This window comes from Oryctolagus cuniculus, chromosome 21 (assembly GCF_964237555.1).
Source record: "Oryctolagus cuniculus chromosome 21, mOryCun1.1, whole genome shotgun sequence".
NCBI classification, from domain to species: Eukaryota; Metazoa; Chordata; class Mammalia; order Lagomorpha; family Leporidae; genus Oryctolagus; species Oryctolagus cuniculus.
The window spans coordinates 24,303,707-24,322,507 of record NC_091452.1 but is presented as its reverse complement, the minus strand read 5'-3'; the positions used below and the strand labels follow the sequence as shown (position 1 = coordinate 24,322,507).

The window sequence follows — 18,801 nt, the reverse complement described above, 5'->3', positions numbered from 1 at the left end:
GGGGGGTGAACCAACAGATGAAAGACTTCTCTCTCTCTCTGCCTCTCCTTCTCTCTCTGTGTACCTCTGACTTTCAAATAAATAAATCTTAAAAAAAAAATAGGAAGCTATAGTGGTTTCCTATTTAAAAAAAAAAAAATGTTTACAAAGAGACAAACACTGTAGGATTCCATTTATCTGAGATACTGAAAGTAGCCAAGTCACAGAGGCAGAATAGGATTGTGACTGCCAGTGGCTAGAAAAAGGAGTTTTTGTTTCAAGAGTGTAGTTTTGGGGTTGGCACTGTGGCATAGCAATTAAAGTCATCGCCTGCAGTGCCAGCATCCCATATGGGTACCAGTTCGAGTCCTGGTTGCTGTACTTCCGATCCAGCTCTCTGCCATGGCCTGCGAAAGCAGAAGAAGATGGCCCAAGGCCTTGAGCCCCTGCGCCTACGTGTGAAACCCAGAAGAAGCGCCTAGCTCCTGGCTTCAGATCAGCACAGCTCCAGCCATTGCAGCCATCTGGGGAGTGGACCAAAGGATGGAAGACCTCTCTGTAACTCTGCCTTTCAAATAAATAAATAAATCTTAAAAACAAAAAAAAAAAAGTGTAGTTTTGGTTTTGCAAAATGAACAGAGTTGGAGACACACGATGGTGAGGTTTCCACAACATATGAATGTACTTAGTATCACTGAACTTTAAATGGTTAAGTTGGTAAGCTTAATGTTATCTGTATCTTACCACAATAAAAAAAAAAAAATCAGAAAAAAAGCCCCTACATTTCCACAAAGGATAATACGTTGTGATTTCCTTACAGAAAATACCTGGAATTGGCAAATTAAGAGAAAGAAACTGGCTTAGAGGTTACTAAATGGGGAGGGGAGAATGGGGAGTTACTGCCTAACAGAGTTTCTGTTTGAAGTGGTGAAAAAGTTTTAGAAACACATAATGGTGACGGTTACACATCACTGTCAAGCTACCTAATGTCACTGAATCGTACACTTAAAAATGGTAAAAATGATAAATTTTATGTTATGTAAATTTAACACAGTAAGGCTTAAAAAAAATCTGTGCTCCTTTAAAAATGTATCCAAACTACATTTCCACCCTACTAAGAACATGCAAGTGCTTGTTATACACATTGTGTCTACACAATCAGACTTACTGGCTTACTGACTTATTGAATCAGTGAAGCATGCTTATGGAAGAGGCTGGCAAAGCACGCAGAGAGCAGCATTACAACGTCAGCAGGGAAAAGCTAGAGAACTGTGTACAGTGAATGATTCCAACCACTAAAAATGTACCTGGTGTGGAGGAACGAGGAAAGAAAGCAACTGTAACAAAGACTCTCTTCACATACTGGAGCTGGGGAAACTGGGGTGGGGTGTCGCTCCCCGTCTTCGTGGAGGAACGACACAGGACCCTGCGCTGTTCTTTCGTCTGCTCGGCCCTCCCCGGGTTTGCTGCTGGTTCTTCCCGGGTTGGCTACCGACCCTTCCACCTCCGTGGAAGGGTGGTTCCCCCTGCCACATTCCCCACTTCCGCGGGGGAGCGGCACACCGCCGGCCGGCTCTCTCGCGGGCTGCACAGGTGTTCCTTCAGGTAGATGTTCCCCTTAGATGTTCCTGGTGCATGCTGTCTCTCTCCTCCCTTATAGTCCTCTTCCGCCAATCCCAACTCTGCTACCCACACGCTGAGTACGCTGCTCTCCTCCAATCAGGAGCAGGTCCTACAGTTTATTGGTTGAACTGGAGGCAGCTGTGTAGAAGCTGTTTCCTCCTCTCCCAGCGCCATATTGTGGGAGAGCAGATGCATAGAATAAGTCTTAATTCCAGTAACTTAGTCTAGTCCGGTTTGCTCCCAGTTGCTCCCCACAGTGGGGGAGGGAGGACTTTCTGTATCCTCTGAAATGTCTACATGTGCAGACATTACTTTCAGAATTACTGGGCTTGTCTGTTTTAGAGTACGTGTTCAAGATGGTTAAGTTCTGGCCAAACGCGGTGGGGACGGACAGACACTGGTGTTCTGGGCCGGAGCTGCCTGACTACCGCCAGTTCTGAGCATTCCAAACCACCACTCCGTCCTTTACTCCTGCCGGCACCTACACACCAGCATAGCCCCAGAGAGGAGGCAGGAGCCTCCAGGGGCCCTACCCTACCCTATCTTTGATGATGCTGTTTCTGATCATAAGTAGTACCCATCCCATTCGATCATGAGCACCCAGCGCTGCAAAGCTCCCAGTCTCAAATGGCCAATCTGCTCTGTGCCTCAGCATTCCCAAAAGCAACTATGTTCAGAGCGGGGACTTACTGGCAGCGCCCCAGGTTCTGCACTTCCACTCACTCTTAGTTACCTCAACTGTTGATTGATTTAACACTGCACACAATGACATATATCCCAATTATGAAATGGGCAAAGGATCTGAAGACACTTTTCTCTAAGACAGATGCTAACAGGCACCTGAAAAGATGCTAAACAATGTCAGTCATTAGGGAAGCACCAATCAAAACCACAAAGTAGAGGGTAGATGTAATTTTTAAAACGGGCAATAACAAGTGTTGATGAAGATGTGGAGGAGTTGGAACCCTGACATATTCTCAGTGCAAATGTCAAATGGTGCAGCCACTATGGAAAATAGTTGGGCAGTTCCTCAGAAAGTTAAATATAGAGTTGTCACATGACCTGGCAATTCCAACCCCGCATATACATCCAAGAAAACTGAAAAAATGTTCCAGGACCTGCGCTGTGGCGTTGCGGGTGAGGCCTCCGCCTGCACTGCTGGCACCCATATGGGTGCCAGTTCGAGACCTGGCTGCTCCATTTTGATCCAGTTTCCTGCTAATGCACCTAGGAAGGTAGTGGATGATGGCCCAAGTGCTTGGGCCCCTGCTAATACATGACAGACCCGGAGGAAGCTCCTGGCTCCTGACTTCAGACTGGCCCAGCTCTGGCCATTATGGCCATTTGGGGAATGAACCAGCAAATGGAGTATCTGTCTCTTCTCGCCCACTCCCTCCCCCCAACTCTGCTTTTCAGATAATTTGAAAGGCAGAAGCAGAGAGAGAGAGAGAGAAAGAGAGAGAGGGTTTCCATCTGCTGTGTCACTCCCCAAATGGCCACAACAGCTGGAGCTGAGCTGATCTGAAGTCAGAAGCCAGGAGCTTCTTCCAGGACTCCCCTGTGGGTGCAGGGGCCCAAGCACTTGGGCCATTCTCTACTGCTTTCCCAGGATATAGCAAAGAGCTGGATTGGAAGTAGAACAGTTAGGATGCGAACCAGTGCCCATATGGGATGCTGGCGCCAGAGGCGGCAGCTTTACCTGCTAATCCACAGTGCCAGCCCCAAAATAAATAGATCTTAAAAAATAATATATATATATTCTAGCAAAATCTTGTACTCAAATGTTCACAGCAGAATTATTCATAATTACCAAAAAGTGGTAACCTAAATATCATCTGATGAATAAACCAACAGATAAACACAATGTGGTATATTCTTACAATGGAATATTACTGAACAACAAAAAGGAATGAAGTACTGGTAATAAAAGGAATGAGTACTGGTAATAAAAGGAATGAATAAAAGGAATGCAATACTGATGAACCTAGGAAACACTGCACTTCATGAAAGAAGCCAGACACCAAAGGCCACATATTGTATGGGCCCATTTACATTAAATGTCCAGAAGAGACAAATCCAGAAACAAAGAGATTAGTGGTTGCCAGGAGATGGGAAGGGGGTAGAATAGGGAGTGACTGCTAACATGTACAGAGTTTCCTTTTGAGATAGTAAAAATATACTGGAATTAGTGGTGATTGCTGTACAATCTTGTACTATACTAAAACCCACTAAAAGCCGGCGCCGCGGCTCACTAGGCTAATCCTCCGCCTAGCGGCGCCGGCACACGGGGTTCTAGTCCCGGTCGGGGCGCCGGATTCTGTCCCGGTTGCCCCTCTTCCAGGCCAGCCCTCTGCTGTGGCCAGGGAGTGCAGTGGAGGATGGCCCAGGTGCTTGGGCCCTGCACCCCATGGGAGACCAGGAAAAGCACCTGGCTCCTGGCTCCTGCCACCGGATCAGCGCGGTGCGCCGGCCACAGCGCGCCGGCCGCGGCGGCCATTGGAGGGTGAACCAACGGCAAAGGAAGACCTTTCTCTCTGTCTCTCTCTCTCACTGTCCACTCTGCCTGTCAAAAAAAAAAAAAAAAAAAAAACCACTAAATTATACAGTTTATATGGTGAATCTGATGATATTGTGAATATCTCTGAAAATACAACCAGTCCTATTCAAAAGTTTACAAGTAGGAAAGAAAAAAAGACAGAGGAACTGGCTCAGATTTAAAAAGACTAAGAGGCTTGACAATTAAATATGACGTGGATCTTGGACTGGCTCCTGGAACAGAAAAAAGACATACATTGGACAACTGACCTATAGATTTGTTAGTATTACACCAATGTTAAATTTCTTCTTTAGATAATTTTAATACAATATGAAAAGTACTGTGGCATAGAAGGTTAAGCCTCCGGCCTGCATTGCTGGCATCTCATCTGAGTGCCGGTTCAAGTCCTGGCTACTTCATTTCTGATCCAGCTCCCTGCTAATACACCTGGGAAATAGTGGAAGATGGTTCAAGTGCTTGGGCCCCTGCACCCATGTGGGAGACCTGAAGAAGCTCCTGGTTCCTGGCTTTGGCTCAGAACCAGCCACTGGGGTCATTGGGGGAGTGAACCAGCAATAGAAGAGCTCTCTATTTCTGCCTTCCAAATAAATAAACAAATCTTTTTGGAAAAAAAAAAAAAAAAGAAAAGAAAAGTGCTAACAGTAGGGGAAGTTATATGAAGGGTATACAGGAAGTTTGTGGTTTACTTTTGTAAGCTTTTTCAGGTTTAAATTATTTTTTAGATAAAAAAATTAAGAAAACATACATAAGGTCATACAGTACATACTTTACACTAGGTAGACCATATGGTTTTGTTGTAACATCAATTTCACTGTTGTAGCATTAAAGCAGCCAACACCAATGTGTAAATAAATGGATGGGGCTGAAGTTTGATTGCCTATGACTTTTACATATGTTATTATTCTTCTTTTAATTTATTCTCCACTTAAAAATGGAAAAACCAGGAGTGGGTGGTGTTGTGCAGCGAGTGAAACTGTTGCTTAGGATGGCCACATCTCATGTCAGAGTGCCAGTTTGCATCTTGGCTACTTGGCTACTTGCTGATGCACCTGGGAAGGCAGCAGACGACGGCTCAAGTACTTGGGTCCCTGCTACTCATGTAGAAGATCCAGATGGAGTTTCGGGCTCATGGCTTCAGCCTGTCCCAGCTCTGGCTGTTGCAGGCATTTGGGGAGCAAACCAGAAGATGGAAAATCTCTTTCACTCTACATTCCAAATAAAACAAAACTTTTAAAAAATGGAAAAACCACTGTTAGCTCACAGTCCATAAAAATAAAGGGGTGGGGAGGATTTGTCCAGATTTGGTTCATAGGCTGTTCTGCAGACCCCAATTCTAGGTCAGAATTTGCTAATGTATGCTTCGTTTTTTTTCTTAAAGAATTATTTTTACTTATTTTTTGAAAGGCAGAGTTACAGACAGAGAGAGGGAGAGACAGAAAGAGATGTTCTATCCACTGGTTCACTCTCCAAATGGCCACAATGGCCGGGGACCTGCTGATCCAAAGCCAGGAGCCAGAAACATCATCTGGGTCTGCCACATGGGCATGGGGGCCCAAGCATTTGGGCCATCTTCTACCAGTTTCCCAGGACATTAGCAGAGAGCTGGATCGGAAGTGGAGCAGCCAGGACTCTAACTGGAGCCCATATGGTATGCCGGCACCACAGGTAGAGGCTTAACCTACTCCACCACAGAGCTGGCCCCTGCTTCAATTTTTTAAAAGGTTTCACATTACATAAATTTGGCAACCCCAGATTAAGTGAGATAAGTTATTATCCTGGCTTACAGTCCATCTCTTTACTTCATGATCTCTTAGTGCCTATAATGTGGTTCTATACTCTGAGAAACTCCAAGAAATGATAATGATGTTATGGTCTGAATAGAATTTGGCTCTCAAACTCACCCAGCTGTTTAAACCCCAAAGTCATAATAGTATGGAGAAGACGGAATCTGATTACGGTGATTAGAGGTGGGGTCTAGCGAGAGGTCGTCAGACGTCCTTTGGAGGCATGTCCTCAGAAGGTAATGCTCAGGACTGGTGTTGTTATGGTATAGCCAGGAAAGCAGCCACCTGCAATGCCAGCATCCCATGTGGGTGCCCCTTAGAGCCCTGGCTGCTCCACTTCTGACCCAATTTCCTGCTAATGTGCCTGGGAAAGCAGTGAAAGATGGCCCAAGTCCTTGGGCCCCTGCACCCTGTGAGAGACCTGGAAGAGGCTCCTGGCTCCTGGCTTGGATCGGCGCAGCTTCGGCCATTGCGGCCATCTAGGGAGTGAACCAGAGGATGGAAGACCTCTCTCTCTCTCTGCTTCTCCTTCTCTATGTTAACTGTGTTTCAAATAAATAAAAAATAATTCTTTAAAGAGAGAGAGATCTCCCATGCACTGGATCAATCCCCAAATGATTACAACTGGCCAAGGTCAGGAGCCTGGAGCTCTATCCGATCTCCCATGTGGGTGGCAGGGGCCCAAGCACTCGACCATTGTCTGCTGCCTTCCCATGCACATTAGCAGGAAGCTGGATCAGAAGAGGAACAGACAGAACTTGAACAGGCTCAAGTATGGGGTTCTGGCATCACAGGTGGCAGCTTAACCCACTGCACCACAATGCCAGCCCCGAGAAGGTAACTCTGGAGAGAGGGTTGGTTGTAAAGCCTAGTGGGACACAGCCTGTCTGCTCTCTGGCTTGCCATGATCCTTCCTCCACAAGGCTCTGCTGCTGCCAAGTGGCCTAATCACAGGCCAAATCAACAGAGCCTCAGTCTTGGACTGTGAACTTCCAGAACCAGGAGCCAAAGTGAACTCTCCTTCCTAAGCAGTTTTCTCTCCAGGTTTTTACTGTAGTCACTTAAAGCCGACTGATACGAATGTCATGTCATTTTCCCCAAACTTATTTTCGCCTTCGAACCCTTTATTCAGAAACACTCCTTCAGACCAGTAGCCTGAAGAACACCCTTACAAAAACACTAATTCACGTACTTCTCTAAAAGGAAATGAGATGTTCTAAAAACTCCAACAAATCAAGAGTATTTCAGGGGGCTGGCGCTGTGGAGTAGCAGGTAAGGCCGCCACCTATAGTGCTGGCATATCATATGGGCACCAGTTCAAGTCCCAGCTGCTCCACTTCTGATCCAGCTCTCTGCTATGGCCTGGAAAGCAGTAGAGGATAACCCAAGTCCTTGGGCCCCTGCTACCCACGTGGGAGATCTGGAAGAAGCTCCTGGCTCCTGGCTTCGGATCGGCCCAGCTCCGGCTGTTGCGGCCAATTAGGGAGTGAACCAGCAGATGAAAGACCCCTCCCTCCCCATGCTTCTCTGTGTAACTCTGACTTTTAAATAATAAATAAATCTTAAAAAAAAAAAAAAAGGAGTATTTTGGAGTTGGCATTGTGGCAAAGTGGATTAGCTGCTGCCTGCAGTGCTGGCATCCCATATGGGCACCAGTTCAAGTCCCGGTTGCTCTACTTCCAATCCAGCTCCCTGCTAACACACCCGGGAAAGCAGCAGAAGACAGCCCAAGTACTTGGACCCCTGCACCCATGTGGAAGACCCAGATGAAGCTCCTGGCTTTGGCCTGATCCAGCCCTGGCCACTGCAGCCATTTAGGGAGTGAACCAGCTAGGACAATCTCTGTCTCTCTTTCTCTCTGTGTAGCTCTGCCTTTCAAATAAGTAAACAAATCTTTAAAAAAAAAAAAAAAAGAGTATTGTACCTATCACCTGGATAACATCTGAGACAGCATTTCACAACTTTTTTTTTTTTTTTTTTTAATCTTGAGAAACACAAACATAAGGATAAACAAGGGCAGGTTTTGGCTCAACTTCAACCCTTTTTGTTTGGGGGTTGAGGGGAGCAACAGCAGAATTTGGTCATAATATGGAATCTGTGCTCCATAAGACAACATAAGCGTTTCGAAACAGGCATTGGAAAAGTGATCTACTTGGAGTTGGGTAAAGCCACAAGGTGAGGAAATCTGATGTTTGATTAGAAAACTAAAAATAAGCGAGAAGCATCACGTGCAGATTACAGGGAGGTGGGATGGCAAGTCAGGGCAATAAAAGGATGGTTCTACCTACTGGACAGAAAGCCAGCCTATAGGGCCAGCGTGGCGCTGCAGTGGGCTAAGCCGCTGCTTGAGACGCCAGCATCTCACACTGGGTCCTGGCTGCTCCACTTCCAATCCAGCTCCCTGCTAATGCACCTGGGAAGGCAACAGATGGTGGCCCAAGTGCCTGGGCCCCTGCCACCTACATGGAGCTCCTGGCTCGCGGCTTCCGCCTGGCTCAGTCCTGACTCTTGTGGCCATTTGGGGAGTGAAATCAGTGGGTGGAAAATACATCTTGACCTTGCTCGTGCATACTCTGTCATTCTGCAGTTCAAATAAACAAATAAATCTAAAAAAAAAAAAATTTAAAGCTACCCTCCATGCAAAAATCCACGTCTATATAGACAATGCTGAAGAGAGAATTAAAGAGGGAGAATATTCCAGGGAGAAGGCTGGCCTAAACAACCTGAAGAGACCTTTCCACTCTCGGCCCCTCGGCTCTGTGACCCAAAAACTCACTGCCTTCTCCTGGTCAAATACAAGGTCTTCAGTGCCATTTCCAAGTTGTTCTTAAAAAATAAGCTACTAACTGGATGGGGTGGGACCCTGTTTAGTTATTCATAACAAACATCTATCAGATACTGGGTCATTCCAAAGTCCTCGAAAAGAAGGATGGTGCACAGGCCAACCAGGAAGAGATTACATAAGGGCAGGCGTGTCGGCCTCACTTACTGCAGGGGGGGATGTCAAGAGCAGAGCAAATAATAATAATAAAATAAAAAGTCACACTTCGGGGGCTGAGTCAGCACCAGAAAGCTGCAAAATAACTACTCAGAATCAGAGATCTTGGAAGGGACTTCTGCCCAACACCTGTATGTTCCCTGCAACCCTTGCAGCCAATCCATTCTACCGCTGGTCATCTCTGACCACTCTCCCAAGTAAAAATCTTTCTGTAGAATCCACCTACTGCCCGCTCCTAATTCTGCCTTAAAGACAAAGCAGAAGCCCACTTCACCCTAACTTTTTTTTTTCCCCCTCCGGTTTTTAAAGACAGCTCTGTTCTAGCGAGTGCTCTCTTGTCCACGTTAAACCGCCCAGTCCGTTCAAAGTTCCCGAACTGCCTTCAGTTGCTGTCAAGCCAGGAACAAGGACCCAGCACTCCGCGCAGCCAGGCGCAGAGAATGAACCGGCGCCAAACAGCCGTGTGGACAGGACTCGCAAGCCTTAGGCTCCCCAGGTTCCCGCCCAGACTCCAAGCCAGATGTCCGATTCGAGTCCGGAACTGTCAAGCCGGCATCCCAGGCGGTTTCAAAACACAAGGTGCTAAGGACCATATCTGGGGGCACACTGCCCCCATTTTACAAATGAGAAGGCTGAGGCGCAGTCCAGCGAAGACATCTGGCCCAGAACTCGAACCCGAGTCTCTTTCAGCCCAGTGCGGTTCCTCACGCTCCGCGGTCTCGGCCTTCCCGCCTCGGCTCCAGCTCGCTCCACGCACCCCGACAAGAGACAGAGGCGGCCCCGCGTGAGGCAGAAAGGGGTCAGGGTGCGCCCCCCGCTCCCGGCCCGGGCCGGAAAGAACTCATGGGAGCAATTCCCGTTCTCAAGGCCTCAGTTTCCCCACCCTGTGATCAGGAGACGGAACACTACAACGCCAGCCGACCTTCCTTCTGCGGCGGAGAACCCCGGGCTTGGGCTTGGGCCCCCGGGTTCGGGTGTCGCAGCCCGCGAGCCTCAGAATTGGGGCTCCCGTCCCCGTCCCCCATTCTCGACGGCCCCTGCAGCTTCCCCAGCCCCTCTCGTACCTCCTCCGCGGAGCTATCGCCTCCAAGGCCGTGCCAGGCTGTCGGTCTGTCCGCGACTGGCCGGTCCTACCGCCCCGTCAGTCTTTAGGATCGGACCTCTGACCCCTCCTACGCGAACTCTGATCACCTGACACGGAACCGCCCCTTTCCGAAGGACTTCCGGCCCTAACCGGAAAAGGCTTGTCCGCCGCGTTGTTCTCCGGCCCAGGAGAGGGGCTTTAAGGTTCCGCTTGCCGGCAGGAGGCGGTTTTTCAGGGGAGCTGGGGGTTGGGGCTGCTTGAAGGAAAAGTTGTTTCGGAAAGTATCGGATAAACCTGGAACATCTTGTTGTACCAGCATGTAAGGATGATGCTAATAAGAATGATGGGGGGTGGGGGGCGATGGCGACGCTGTGGCGCCGCGGGTCAAAGCCCTGGCCGGAAGTGCTGGCATCCCATATGGGTGCCGGTTCGAGACCCGGTTGCTCTACTTCCAGTCCAGCTCTCTGTTATTGCCGGAAAGCACCCTGCATCTGCGCGTGGGACCCAGAGAAAGCTCCTGGCTCCTGGCTTCGGATTGGCGCAGCTCCAGCCATTGCGGCCAATTGGGGAGTGAACCAGCAGATGGAAGACCCCTCTGTCTCTGCCTCTCCTCTCTCTTTGTGTAACTCTGCCTTTTAAATATTAAATAAATAAATAAATCTTTTAAAAAGACACAACTTATTAAAAAAAAAGTAGTAGAGTATAACTAAGTGAATAATACTCCATGAGTCTTTACTAAAGTAAATATGTGAACAAATAATTGGAGAGAAAGAAACTCTTCCTTTCAGCAGAATACCGATGACTAAACATGTTGGATTTAGAATAGCAATAATGAATGGCGAAGTAAGGGAAGCAGGGTATTTACACAGTAATAGTGTCCGCCTTGTGGATGAGATATCTCTTGGAACACCTGCATGCACTTCAGAGTGGGTTTGAATCCCGGCACTACTCCTGACTCCGGCTTCCTACTAATGTTGACTGGGAGGCAGCAGGTCATGGCTGGAGGTGGTTGGGTCCCTGCTACACAGATGGGAGACTCAGACCAGGCAGGTGACTCAGAAAAGAATTGAGTGTCTAGTCCATTTTGAACTGGATTTTTTTATGGATATAAGTGTGGATCCACCTATTTCTCTTCCTCTCCTCCCTCTGATGAGAAATTACTGGGTAGGGGAGTTGGCTGGATATGGAGTTTCCAAAAAGCCTCCCAGCACAGTATTATTGGACCTAATAGCCCTGTTGGTGCAGGGCAGGGGAGATTCCCCTAAGCGGCACCCAGGGACAGGGCTGAAACCCATCTTTTTTTTTTTTTTTTTTATCTCTACATACTCTTTTTTTATTTTTATTTTTTTATTTTTGACAGGCAGAGTGGATAGTGAGAGAGACAGAGAGAAAGGTCTTCCTTTGCCGTTGGTTCACCCTCTAATGGCCGCCATGGCTGGCACGCTGTGGCCAGCGCACTGCGCTGATCCGAAGCCAGGAGCCAGGTGCTTCTCCTGGTCTCCCCTGGGGTGCAGGGCCCAAGCACTTGGGCCATCCTCCACTGCACTCCCTGGTCATAGCAGAGAGCTGGCCTGGAAGAGGGGCAACCGGGAAAGAATCCGGCGCCCTGACCGGGACTAGAACCCAGTGTGCCGGCGCCGCTGGGTGGAGGATTAGCCTATTGAGCTCGGTGCTGGCCCTGAAACCCATCTAACGGAGTTATTGAACAAGAGTGATTACTTTAGGTGTGATTGTTGGTCTGCTTTCAGAGCTTATCTCCTCATTCCATTGCACATAAATTCATTTTCTTTAAAAATTCCATTTTCTTTGGCCCCTCTTGCACACATACGCTTATGTCTACCTTGCTACTTTAGCATACTTAGAAGGACACAACGTATGTTCTGTGGTATCTCTGTGAAACGTGCATAGTCCAAATCGCATGAATAGGCATCAAATACATCCAAATCGAGGGACACTACAAAATAACTGTCAGTGAAATGGAAAACTGAGGGACTGCCCCAGTTTAAAGGAGAATTAAGAATCATGACAGGAAAGTGTGAGGTGTTATTCTAAACTGGAATAACTATAATGGATAATATTGAGACAACTAACCAAACTGTACTATGTTCATGGGTTAGCTGTTAATGTGTATTCTATCAAATCATACCTTGATAGTTGACGGAGCTGCGATTTGCACCCATAGAGTGGTTCTCTGGAGTTCTTTTATTTATTTATTTATTTATTTTAGATTTATTTATTTATTTGAAAGAGTTACACAGAGAGGAGAGGCAGAGAGAGAGAGACGTGGAATAAGGCCATGCCAAGATGGCTGCTGACAACAAAGCCTGCCTGGCAACAGGCTATGATTGGTTAGGGCATAGACCGCCCCTTGACCGGATTGGATGCCTTGGCTATATAAGTTGCTGTACCAACTGAAATAAAAGAGTCTGCATGCTGCTCACCTCTGGCCGGCTTTCACCCAGCTCCCGGGGTCTGTGTGGTGACTCTGCGCCTCTTGCCCCCACCGTGCTAGTTCTCCTCCTCTTCTCAGAACAAATCAACCTCAACATCTGGCGCCCAACGTGACTGAAGGAGAAAGTGTCAGACTTGGCGAGAACCCCCCTTGATTTTGGCAAGTAAGCCCCTCGGTGTTTTGTGTGCTGTTCGGTTCTTGAGCGTGAACACAGAACCCCCTCCTATGCCCCTTTCCTTGTCCTTGTCCTCGATCGAAGTGACCCCAGGTTAGGCACACACTGCCCAGAAGCATATCCCCACTTCTTGGCTCCTCCTTTTACTTTCGATTTGAATTAACGTAAGGGACTGATCATTCCAGAATTTGGAACCAAGTCATTTTCCCTTGCTTGAAAGAGGTGACGCTCTGGAGACACCATGTGAGCATACTGCCTTGACCTAATGAATCAAGGAAGTCCCCCACTAAGTACAGGACATACTTACGATCTGATGCACCACTGTCTGTTCATCTAACATAGGGAAACCCTTGCAGAATGCCATCAGCCGCTGAGGTGTCTTTCCTTTGGCTAGAGTTGGCGTGGCGTGCTGCTCTTAAGTACTCAAACATGGGGAAGATACCCCCCTCTCAGAAACCCACACAGATTACCAAACATAATGAATCTGTGAGTGATAAGAGCCTGTCACTCCAGGCCTCTGCCTCACAGACAACAGTTGATGACTTAGGGAGAGAGAACTCTGACAGTGAAAATGACATGACAGCAGACAATGCAGCAATGCCTAGTCAGACACCCCTCAAATATCCGTGGGATGAACTTAGATGAACTCGAGGCAATAACCCATGCGAGGTCATCCCATCCACACCCAGTGAGGATCTCCATGTTTGTGGCAGACCCCAGGCTCTCAGGGCAGCTGCTAAACCCCATCCCACCTGCGTGTTTGCCATTAATGTAGGAACGGATGCAGAATTCAGGCCCTGGATTCCAACGCTCCTGCTCCCGGAGTCTGTGTGGTGACTCTGTGCCTCTTGTCCCCACCATGCTCCTCCTCTCAGAACGAGTCCACAGCAACACACCCAAAGAGTGGTTCTCTGGGGTTCTTTTTTTTTTTTAAAGATTTATTTATTTATTTGAAAGAATTACACAGAGAGGAGAGGCAGAGAGAGAGAGAGACGTAGAGATGTCTTCCATCTGCTGGTTCACTTCCCAATTGGCTGCAGCAGCCAGAGCTGTGCCAATTTGAAGCCAGGAGCCAGGAGCTACCGCTGGGTCTTCCCACGCAGGTGTAGGGGCCTAAATACTTGGGCCATCTTTTACTGCTTTCCCAGGCCACAGCAGAGAGCTGGATCAGAAGTGGAGCGGCCAGGACGTGAACTGGTACCCATATGGGATGCCAGCACTGCAAGCAGCGGCTTTACCCACTACGCCACAGAGCCAGCACCATGGAGTTCTTGGCCATTATCTTCACCATTCCGTTTACTCTATAAACATTTATTTGTCTATTTATTAAAGATTTTTTTATGTGAAAAGAATAATGACAGAGAGGGAGAGACAGAGAGAAGAGATCTTCTATCTCTGGTTTACCCTCCAAATGGCTGTAATAGCAAAGGCTGGGTCAGTTTGAAGCCAGGAGCCAGGAGCTTCTCCCACGTGGGTGGCAGGGATCCAAGCACTTAGGCCATCTTCTGCTGCCTTCCCAGGTGTATTATCAGTAGCTGGATGGGAAACAGAGCAGCTGGGACTCAACTGGCACTCCAGTGTGGTCTGCTGGGATCATACACAGTGGCTTCACGCTCTAAGCCATGACACTAGCCCCACTGAACAAACATTTATTAAGTGCCAACAGTTAATCCAGGGACTGATAGAAACTGGACCTGAGTAGGAGATGAATGTAGTAGGTGAAATAAATTCGTAGTGAAATCTGCCAACAACCTTCTGAGTTTGTTCTGAATACGCAGTAACATGAAGGACTTTTGTCATCACACAAATCTGGATTTGAGTCTATGTTTTGAGAAACAGAAAAGCAGCCCCTGACATGCTGGAGGTCTGGCACTCACTGCTTAACTTCGGTGTTCTCTTGTTGAACATAAAAATCTCATAAAACATCAACCTGTGACCATGATGGGTCAAGATGATAGCAAGATCCCTCTGTAAGAATGTCTGAACTGGGAGTGGTGTTGTGGTGCAGTAGATTAAGCCACCACCTGCAATGCCAGAATCCCTTATGTCTGCTAGATGGAGTCTCGGCTGCTCCACTTCTGCTATAGCTCCCTGCTAAAGTACCAGAAGACTGGATGGAATTCCAGGCTCCTGACTTCACTTGTGGCCATTCAGGGAGTGAAACAGCAGATAGAAGAGCTCTCGCTCTCTCTCTCGCTCTTTCTCTAACTCTGCCTTTCAAAGAAATAATAAATAATGCCTTTAAAAAAAATGAATGTTTGAACCCAGACGAAACATCTGCCTATCCACAACTAAAGACAACAGCTTTAGCCTTAGCCTACCCTTCTCTCCTTCTAAATAAGATGTATTAAGCTTTCCACTGGCTGTACCCAATCCAGATCAAAGCCCCACTTCCTTAAACCCTCCTCAAAATCTCCTGACACAGCCGGAATTCTACCCAGCCTTTCTTACAGTGCTGCTGAGATACTGAATTGTTTCTCATGGTTCATATCTTGCTACCTCCCTACCTTCCCAGATCAAATGATAATCCCAACTTGTCTAACCACAGATGTGTTCTGATTTATTTCTACCTCAGAAGGTTGTGAGGATACTTAGAATAGGCTAAGGATAGAGTGAGCTTTCAACATACTTTTTAAATTTTCTTTTAAATTTTTTATATAGTCATTATTTGAGAGAGAAGAGAGAGAGAGAGAGATCTACTACTTGCTGGTTCATTCTCCAAATGACAGCAGCTGGCGCTGAGCCAGGTTTAAGCCAGGAACTCTGTCTAGGCCTCTCATGTGAGAGGTATGGACCCAACTACTTAAGCCAGTACCTGCTGCCCTCAAGGTGTGCATTAGCAGGAATCTGGAATCAGAACTGGAGCTGGAATTCGAGACCCAGGTACTCCAACATGGAATGTGGGTATCCAAGTGGCATCTTAACTGCTGAACCAACCACCTGTGCCTCAACATAGTTAAAAAAAAAAAAAAGAAAACAAAAGAGAAGTCAAGGCAAGACACCTGCTTGGGGGCTGACACTGTGAGTAAAGCTGCTGCTTGCAGTGCTGGCATCCCATATGGGCGCCGGTTCAAGTCCCAGTTGCTCCACTTCTGATCCGGCTCTCTGCTATGACCTGAGAAAGCAGTGGAAGATGGCCCAAGTCCTTGGGCCCCTGCACCTGCATGGGAGACCCGAAAGAAGCTCCTGGCTCCTGGCTTCAGATTGGCCCAGCTCCAGCCATTTCAGATGGGACATCGGTGATGAAGCCCACAGCAGCAGACCATCCGCATGAATTTGCAAGGAAAAGTTCATCTTGCCTGTGCCCTCACTGAAGAGGGCCAGCAACGAACAGCAGAAACAATAACCAACACCCAGACACTTCAGTTGGTTCAGCTTGCCCAGTTATTACAGGAAAGCTGAAGCAGAGGGAACTTACTACTTTACAGGTACCAAAACTGCTGCAGACAAGCGTGGAGTTTTCAATAGAAATTCTAAACACGTGGAACCAAGATCTTGAAGCATTTTTTCAAAAAATTGTAAGAGAAATAAAAAAATGGGGGGGGGTGCTTTTTCAATAGGACCCTGAAGACAAAGTACAATCAAAGCAATGGCTGTCAAGAGATGGGAGTGGCCCAGTCAAAGCAGAAGCAGACCTGCCGGAAGCAAAGGTCAAGGCAACAGTTCTTTTGGAATGCTCAAGGCATTATGTTGATTGACCTTCTGGAAGGCTGAAGAACAGTAACATCTGCGATTAGGAGTGTTTTGAGAAAGTTGGAAAAACACCTTCAGCGGAAAAACACCTGGGGAAATCAGAGTCCTTCTCCACCATAACATCGTAACATTGCTCCTGCTCATTCCGTGCGTCAAACAAGAACAACTGTGTGCGAGTTTTGGTGGGAAATCACTAGGCTTCCACTTTACAGTCCTGATTTGTCTCCATCTGACTTGTTTTTGTTTTCTAATTTTTTTTAAAAATAAGGTTTATTTGTTTATTTTAAAGGCAGAGTTCCACAGAGAGAAGAAGAGATCTTTCATCCACTGGTTTACTCCCCAGATGGTTGCAACATCTGGGGCTGGACCAGACAGGAGCCAGGAGCTTCTTCCAGATCTCCCACATGGGTGGCAGGAGCCCAAGGACTTGGGTCATCTTCTGCTGCTTTCTCAGGTGCATTAGCAGGGTGCTGGATCAGAAGTACAGCAACCAGGAGTCACGAGCTGGTGCTCCTGTGAGATGCCAGGATTGCAGGTGGCAGCTTAACCCATTGTGCCACAATACCAGTCCTTTATTTCCTAACCTTTGGGGAAAAAAAATCTTTGGAGAGCACTTAGTTTTCTTCAGTTGGTAATGTGAAAAAGACTATATTGGACATGGCTACCTTCCCCAGGATTCAGACGAAATGATTTGTTTCATTGCTTACAAAAGTATCTCAAATGTGATGGAGATTGTGGTGAGAAATAAAGCCCAAGTGCTTGGATCTCTACCACCCATGTAGGGGACCTGGCTGGAGCTCCTGGCTCCGGGCTTCATCTTGGCTCAGATCCAGCTGTTGCATGCACTTGGGGAGTGAACCAGCATATAAAAGATTCTCTCTCTCTCTCTCTCTCTCTCTCTCCCTCCCTCTTTCTCATTTAAAATAAATTTGAAAGTCAGAATAACAGAGAGAGAGAGACTTCATCCATCTGTTGGTCACTCCCCAAATGACCGCATCAGCTGGGCAGACTGAAGGCAGGCCCCACGACTTCCATCTGTGTCTCCCACATGAGAAGCAGTGACCCCAAAACTTGGGCCATTAGCCACTGCCTTCCCAGGAATGCTGGGTAGGGAGCAGAGCAGCTGGAACTTGAACCAGCGCTCTGCTCTGGACCACCAGGGTTGCGAGTGATGGCTTACCCTCTGGGCCACAATGGGCCCTCCATGAATGTTTTGAAGAGCCCTCGTAGAGCCTCTGGGGGTGCCAGACCCGGAGGCCTCAGATGTTCACCTGCCGTGTGAGCAGGGTGGGGTCCGAGAGGGCCCTGGGGCCTATTTGGTCGTTCAGGCCTCCCAGGTCCCTGCCTTTCCCTGGGCCTCGTTTTTCTTATCCGTTCGGTTCAGGGAGAAAGGATTCTGGAACCACTCCACTCTGGGAAACCAATGTCTCATCCTGAGCCTTTGCCTGGCAGGAGCCAGAAGGTTGCTTGGGCCAAGCCTCACTCCAGGTTACCCTGTCATCCTAAAGGAAGATCCTGTGTGTGGACAGGAGTGAGAATAAACCAGTGAAACCCCGGCCCCAACCTTTCCACGGAGGAGGTGGACAGATGGGAGTGTGGCCTCGTTTGTTGCTGATTCTGGAGCAAGTAGGCGGGTCCTCTCCGTGTGCCTTCAGGTATGTCGCCGGGACCCTGGCTGTCAGGTGCCTCTCATTCTCTCTGTGGGGTTCTGGGGTCAGACTGAAGCCCACTGCACCCCTGCCCTAAGCTCCCTGCCCCCAGGAAAGCTCAGAGTCCATGTCTTCTGCCTCTCACTAGGAGGCTGAGTTCAGTGTTGGGATGCCAAGAAAACAGGTTTGCACCTGCATGGGAGACCCGGAAGAAGCTCATGACTCCTGGCTTTGGATCGTCCCAGCTCCAGCTGTTGCGGCCATCTGGGGAGTGAACCAGTGGATGGAAGACCTCTCTCTCTCTCTCTCTCTCTCCCTCTCCCTCTCCCTCTCCCTCTCCCTCTCCCTCTCCCTCTCCCTCTCCCTCTCTCTGTCTGTAACTCTACATCTCAAATAAAATCTCTTAAAAAACAAAGATGCCTCTTAGGATGCTTGCATCCTATATCAGGGTGCGTGGGTTCGAATCCTGGCTCGGGCTTCCAACTCCAGCTTCCTGTGATTGTGCAGGTGATGGCTCTAGTCCTCAGCTCCTTGCCGCTCTCGTGGGAAACCCAGATTGAATTGTCAGCTGCTGGCTTCGGTCTGGCCAAGCCCTGGCTGCCGCAGGTATTTGGGGAGTGAACCAGCTGATGGGAATGAACCCTCTGTCTCTTAAATAAATACATTTTTTAAATTATTCATTCTTCATCTTAGATTAAAAATACTGCTTTGGGCCGGCGCTGCAGCTCACTAGGCTAATCCTTTGCCTGTGGCGCTGGCACCCCGGATTCTAGTCCCAGTTGGGGCGCCGGATTCTGTCCTGGTTGC

The 18,801-nt window shown here is 48.1% G+C and overlaps 1 protein-coding gene and 1 long non-coding RNA gene across 4 annotated transcripts in view; one reads left to right on the top strand and one right to left on the bottom strand.

The window, feature by feature from the left end:
• The window catches only part of RNF185 (ring finger protein 185), a 46,401-nt gene extending 36,239 nt beyond the window's left edge, over positions 1–10,162 (bottom strand). The window contains exon 1 of the mRNA XM_008272146.4: positions 10,006–10,162. The gene's annotated coding sequence lies outside the window, so the exon portion shown is untranslated. The remainder of the gene's footprint in view (positions 1–10,005) is intronic.
• On the top strand, positions 10,150–18,409 carry LOC103351710 (uncharacterized). 3 transcript variants are annotated; one of them, XR_007911875.2, is made up of 4 exons: positions 10,150–10,344; positions 12,488–12,640; positions 17,854–18,000; positions 18,143–18,409. It is a non-coding gene; the product is annotated as an uncharacterized lncRNA (long non-coding RNA). The 3 variants fall into 3 exon arrangements; XR_011385154.1 differs by having other exon boundaries at positions 17,798–18,000; XR_011385153.1 differs by lacking the exon at positions 12,488–12,640 and having other exon boundaries at positions 10,154–10,344.
• Positions 18,410–18,801: the final 392 nt, after the last annotated feature.